Source organism: Chrysochloris asiatica, unplaced genomic scaffold, assembly GCF_000296735.1.
Source record: "Chrysochloris asiatica unplaced genomic scaffold, ChrAsi1.0 scaffold00007, whole genome shotgun sequence".
Classification (NCBI taxonomy): Eukaryota; Metazoa; Chordata; class Mammalia; order Afrosoricida; family Chrysochloridae; genus Chrysochloris; species Chrysochloris asiatica.
In genome coordinates this window covers 37,026,432-37,031,554 of record NW_006408525.1, presented here as the reverse complement: position 1 = coordinate 37,031,554, position 5,123 = coordinate 37,026,432, and the positions used below count along the sequence as shown (strand labels likewise).

Below are 5,123 nucleotides of genomic sequence, written 5' to 3'. Positions count from 1 at the left end.
TACTCAATGGCACTTAACAACATCAAGAAGCAGGAATTCGAAGCAAGGCTGTTGACTTCCCACCTCTTGGACCAAAACCTTTTCCCAATCTTCACTGGGCCTCTGCCCCCGTCGTTGTGGGAACAAACCCATTTCTTACTTTCTCTTTGACTAACACAAAGTTGGGCTTGCTAAAGTGGTTGGCTTCCTATTCTTTCTTTGAATTTCAAATTGTAAAGGATCACTATTATTTTCTGGCCAACCCAATACCAACCTAGCCCTGTCACGTCAACTTCAGCTCATGGTGTATGAGGGTAGAACTGTATTCCATAGGATTTTCTTCTCTTGGTTAACATATTTTGGTGGGGTTGTTGAGAATATACACAGAAAAAGCAGATACCAATTCCACTGTTTCTACATGTCTGAGCCTGTGGTATTGATGACAGTCTCCGAGTTGTACAACCCTCCTTTTCTGGATTGTTCCTCCCCATTAATGTCAACTCACGGCCCATTACGTTTTTTACCTGATTTTTTTAGTTGCTATTGGAGTCCTGGTGTGGCGCTGTGGGCTAATGCGTCAGACTGCAAAGTTGTTTCAACTGCAAGGTTGGTGGTTCAAACTCACCAGCTGCTCCTTGGAAATCCTATACAGGGTCGCTATGGGTTGGAATCAACTCAATGGCACTTAACAACAATTGTCCATTTGGAGTCCTGGTGTGACACTGCAGGATAAGCAATGGACCACAAGGTTAGTTTGTATTGCAAAGTTGGCGGTTCAAGCTTACCAGCTGCTCCTTCAGGGTCACAATGAGTCAGAACCAACTCAATGGCACTTTACAACATTGTCCATTTGAACCCATATAAGTAGGTCTTAAAAGAGCACAATGTTTCAGGCAGATATTTTTTCCTAGTTAAGCTAAGTATTGTTTAAAGAAGACTTCAGAGATATTTTTAATTTTAAGTTTTAAGATGATCTCAGGGCAATAGTTTCAGAGGTTCATCCAGATTCCATGACTCCAGAAAGTCTGGATTCTATAACAATTGAAATTCTGTTCTACATTTCCTCCTCCCCTTTGATCAAGATTGTTCTATAGAGTCTTTGATCAAAATGTCCAGTTATGGTAGCTGGGCACTATCCAGTTCTCTGGTTTCACGACAAAGGTTGTGGTTGTTCATGGAGACAGGTCACATTTCCATTTCCTCCTCCTGTTTCTGACTCACCTTCTTCCTCTGTGGCTCCCAGTAAATAGAAACCAATTGTGTTCCTTGGATGGCCACTTGCAATGTGTAGGGTTTTCAATGACTGATTTCTCAGAAGTAGATCATTAGGCCTTTCTTCCAAAGCATCCTTGGGTGGCTCCAACCTCCAACCTGGTTAGCAGCCCAGTACGTTAGTCGTTTACACCACTCACGGGTTATAACAGTATCCTATTGCAATATTTTCCCTGGTAGTGTGATTTGTCCCATTTTAACCCCAATTTTTTTTTTAAAGAAAGCCACAATTTTATTTTCACTTTTCAGTAAGTTTAAATCCTTGAGAGATACAGCATCACACAGATTCTGTATCCAATGGCCTTTGCAGGAAGGTTGCTTCAAAGTTTGGCATGAAGCACGCCACTGTTTCCATGGGTGCGAGTTACCTTTCCCTGGAGCATTCTGGTTTTGTTAGGTTTGCTAACAGGAATCACTGTGTATACACACGCACATCTCTTGCTTAAATAGAATTCAGTTTCATCTCAAGCATGAACACCTTTAGTTTTAAGAAGAGCTGTATGTGCCCCTTGGTTCTGGAGACCCCATTTATAGCAAAAATGGCCTTGGACCATGGTCTTCCAGACATAGCTGTTGGCTTTGAAGCCCTATTCCCAGCAGGCCTCCACAGACTCCAAGATGGCGGAAAGAGGAGTTGAACAAATATTTTATTTATGAACTCATTTCTAATTTAAGCCTTGCCTGCTTTCGGAAAAGATCTCAAATGGAGACAATGCATGCCCAAGCCCAGGTTGTGGAACCGATGCAGGACACTGCTGATTGGTATTCAGGTCAGGATGCCCACAGCCAATTCAGGCTTCACTGCACAGTCTCACTCACTGGCAGCCATGAGGCCATAAATTAATCCCCATGCCAGGCATCAACCCTCCATGGCCAAGAAAGCTAATTAAGACAACTGTCATTTCAAGGAACAATACTTTCTGTTCTTTTGACTTTGCTTGTGATAGGCCTGAGTTCTTGGAAATGGTCATTGATTGGGGTTCAGATTTGTCTCCTCTCTTCACTCCCAAAGCAGCCCTGGTCCCTTTGGAGACGTGGAGGATGGGGACTTTGTCTATAACCATAACCTTAGAGTTTTTGGCAGATGATCAAGGAGCTCAGAAAATAAATTTCCAAGTCACTGACTTGGGGACAGCTAGCCCCCATCGCCACACCCCTGCCTCGCCAAGCTGACACAATGGGACAAAGGGTCTTACAGGAACAAGTGTGTGTTTCAAAACACTAATGAGGTTATTCAAAACTGGGGTACACTCTACCAGAAACATCCAAGAAGCAGAGAGGTGATGAGGTATACTGGTTCTCAAGATATCTGAATGCAGAATGTTTCTATGATTATCATTCATACATCTGTAAGGGAAAAATTTTTGAACATTCCTCAACCCCCAAAATAACCTACTAAATCATACATAAAACCTAAGATAAGCATGGGACTGCAAGCCACAAGGTTTGTGGTTCAAGTTCACCAGCTGCTTGGCAGGAAAAAGATGAGGCTTTCTGCCCCTTAAGCCAGACCCAAGAGGAGCTCAAAGATGTGAGCAGTTGAGGGGTATCCTTGCCACAGGAAACTGGATACGGTAAGTGTACCCTCACCTTCCGTTCACTGTGCTCAGCTTCGAAATGCCTGTAAAAAATTCCCATTATCCTTCAAGTCCATGTTTACAACTTTTTGAAGCCCTCTTGTATTAATACAGGAAACATAAGATATGAATTCATATCTCAGGAAACATGATTTATACTTTAGAAAATATCTAATTGTAATAAATGCTGTTGTTGACCATTGGGTCCATTCCAATGCATAAGGACCCTATAGGAAGAAACAGAACTGCCCCATAGGGTTTCCTAGTCTTTAATCTTCATGGGAGCAGATCACCAGGTCTTTTTCCTATAGAGCTGTAGGTGGGTGTGAACCACCGACCTTTAGGTTAGCAGCCAAGGTCGAAACCATTGTGCCACCAGAACTCCGTAACAGTAACAACAAAGACACTTCGCCCCTGCTGAGTGGTGGATTAAATACTTGAAGGATGTTTTCTCTCTTCAGCTTTATAACAACTGCCTGGTGAATGTTAAGAGGAGGCTTATAAAAGCTTGTGGAAGAATCAGATTGTCTTCCAATTCTATTTTTCCGTGAGCATTCGTATTATTCTCTCCATTTTATAGATAAATGCTGACTCTCAGAAAGCTTATCTTGCTCAAGGTTACACAGCTATTAAGTGGTCGAGTGAAGAGTCCTAACAGTTAGGATCTAGGGACTTGGAGTTTAATGTAATGTAGTGGAAGGGCGACGAGATTTGGGGTGGTCCCAACATCACACCGTACCAGCTCCGCAGTGCAGAAGGCTCACTTGACTTCACCCTGTCCTGGGACGCTCAGCTCCAATCCCCAGTGCTTAGCTCCTGTGGTCACAGTGGGTCAGGTCCAGGGGCTTGTTGGGTTAGAAGCTCTTTCAGGGTAATACTTGTATTTTCTCTGTAATTATGTCAGTAGCTAGCGCCGTCTCTAAGCCCAGTCCCTTCACCAACTCCTTCCAATAGCACCCTGAGAATGGCTAGAAAGCTGTGGCTGGTGGACAATGACCAGGGATGGGGGGAGGGAGGCAATGACATCACTCAGGAATCAGAGTGATGCAACTGTCTCCAGCAGCCAGAAAAGCACACAGAAGGGTGTCTGCAGGCAGAGCTGAACGTGGCGTGTGACAATCAGACCCAGCCAGCTGTCTTCGCCAAAGCCGAACACACAACTGCGTGGTTCCCAGATGAGATGATTTTCCAAGCTGACAGCCTTCAAGAGCAGACAAATTTCCAGAAGTGCATTGCCAGAAGGTTCAAAACCAACTTTAATTACATGAGATCAAAACATTTTAGAAACAGTTTGTCTTCCCTCCCGTTCCGGGAACAGGGATGATTTTGGACCTAGCGCACCTTCAGGGTCCCTCTGACCAATAGATTTGACGCATCAAGATAAAGGCTGTTTCTCAGGACCATAGTCTCATGGAACATCAAGGTCAGATGGCATAATGCAGTCCACCAAGACAAGGTTCTATATCCTACTTCGGTCAGTAGCAACTGGGGTCCTGGAAGATTATGATCGGCCATGTAAGGTGCAACTACTGGTCTCTTTCTTTCTGGAGCAAAGAAGAATGAAGGCTATCAAAGATACAAGAAACAAAGGATTAAGAGACCACATGAACCTCAGCCTTCATGACCCTGAGATCAGCACTAGCTGGTACCCTGTCTACCACTGCTGACCACTCTGACATGGATTACAGTAGGGGGCCCTGGAGAGAAGGGGAGAGAAATGTGGAACAAAACTCAAAATCTTATCAAAGACCAGATTTACTAATGGACTAATGGAACCCTGAGAGTACGGCCCTTGTCAGTCACCCTTTGAGCCTGGAGCTGAACTTACCCCTAATGGCTTAGCTTTCAGCCAGATGTTGTTGCTATGGTTGGTAAGTGCCATAGAGTTAGTTCTAACTCACAGTGACTGACCCTGTATAGAGTTTCTAAGGAGCAGCTGATGGGTTTGAACTGCCGACCTTGTGGTTCCCAGTCCAGTGCAGATCCTACAGTACCGAATAGTAGCTAGGTCAAGAGATGAAGATTTCTGCTTTTGTAAAGTTGTACTGCCTCGGAGACTCCAGGGGGCTCTATAGGGTCACTGAGTCAGAATCGGCTTGACAGCAATGGATTTACAAGGTGACCATTCACACCAAGGAGATGTGTCCTCCTTAGAACAACCACAGGAGACCAGAAGGGTGTGCCTGCCCAAGGACAAAGGTCAGAAGGCAGGAAGGGCTCCGAAAGCCCACTGAAGGGACAGAGTACACACAGGGAGAACGTGGGAAGAGGGCTGTTACATGTAAGGATGCCTGT

General features: G+C 44.6%; 1 pseudogene; it reads right to left on the bottom strand.

Annotated features, from left to right (window-relative positions):
- Positions 1–1,505: 1,505 nt before the first annotated feature.
- LOC102816531 lies at positions 1,506–1,819 on the bottom strand (annotated as a pseudogene).
- Between the last annotated feature and the right edge of the window lie 3,304 nt (positions 1,820–5,123).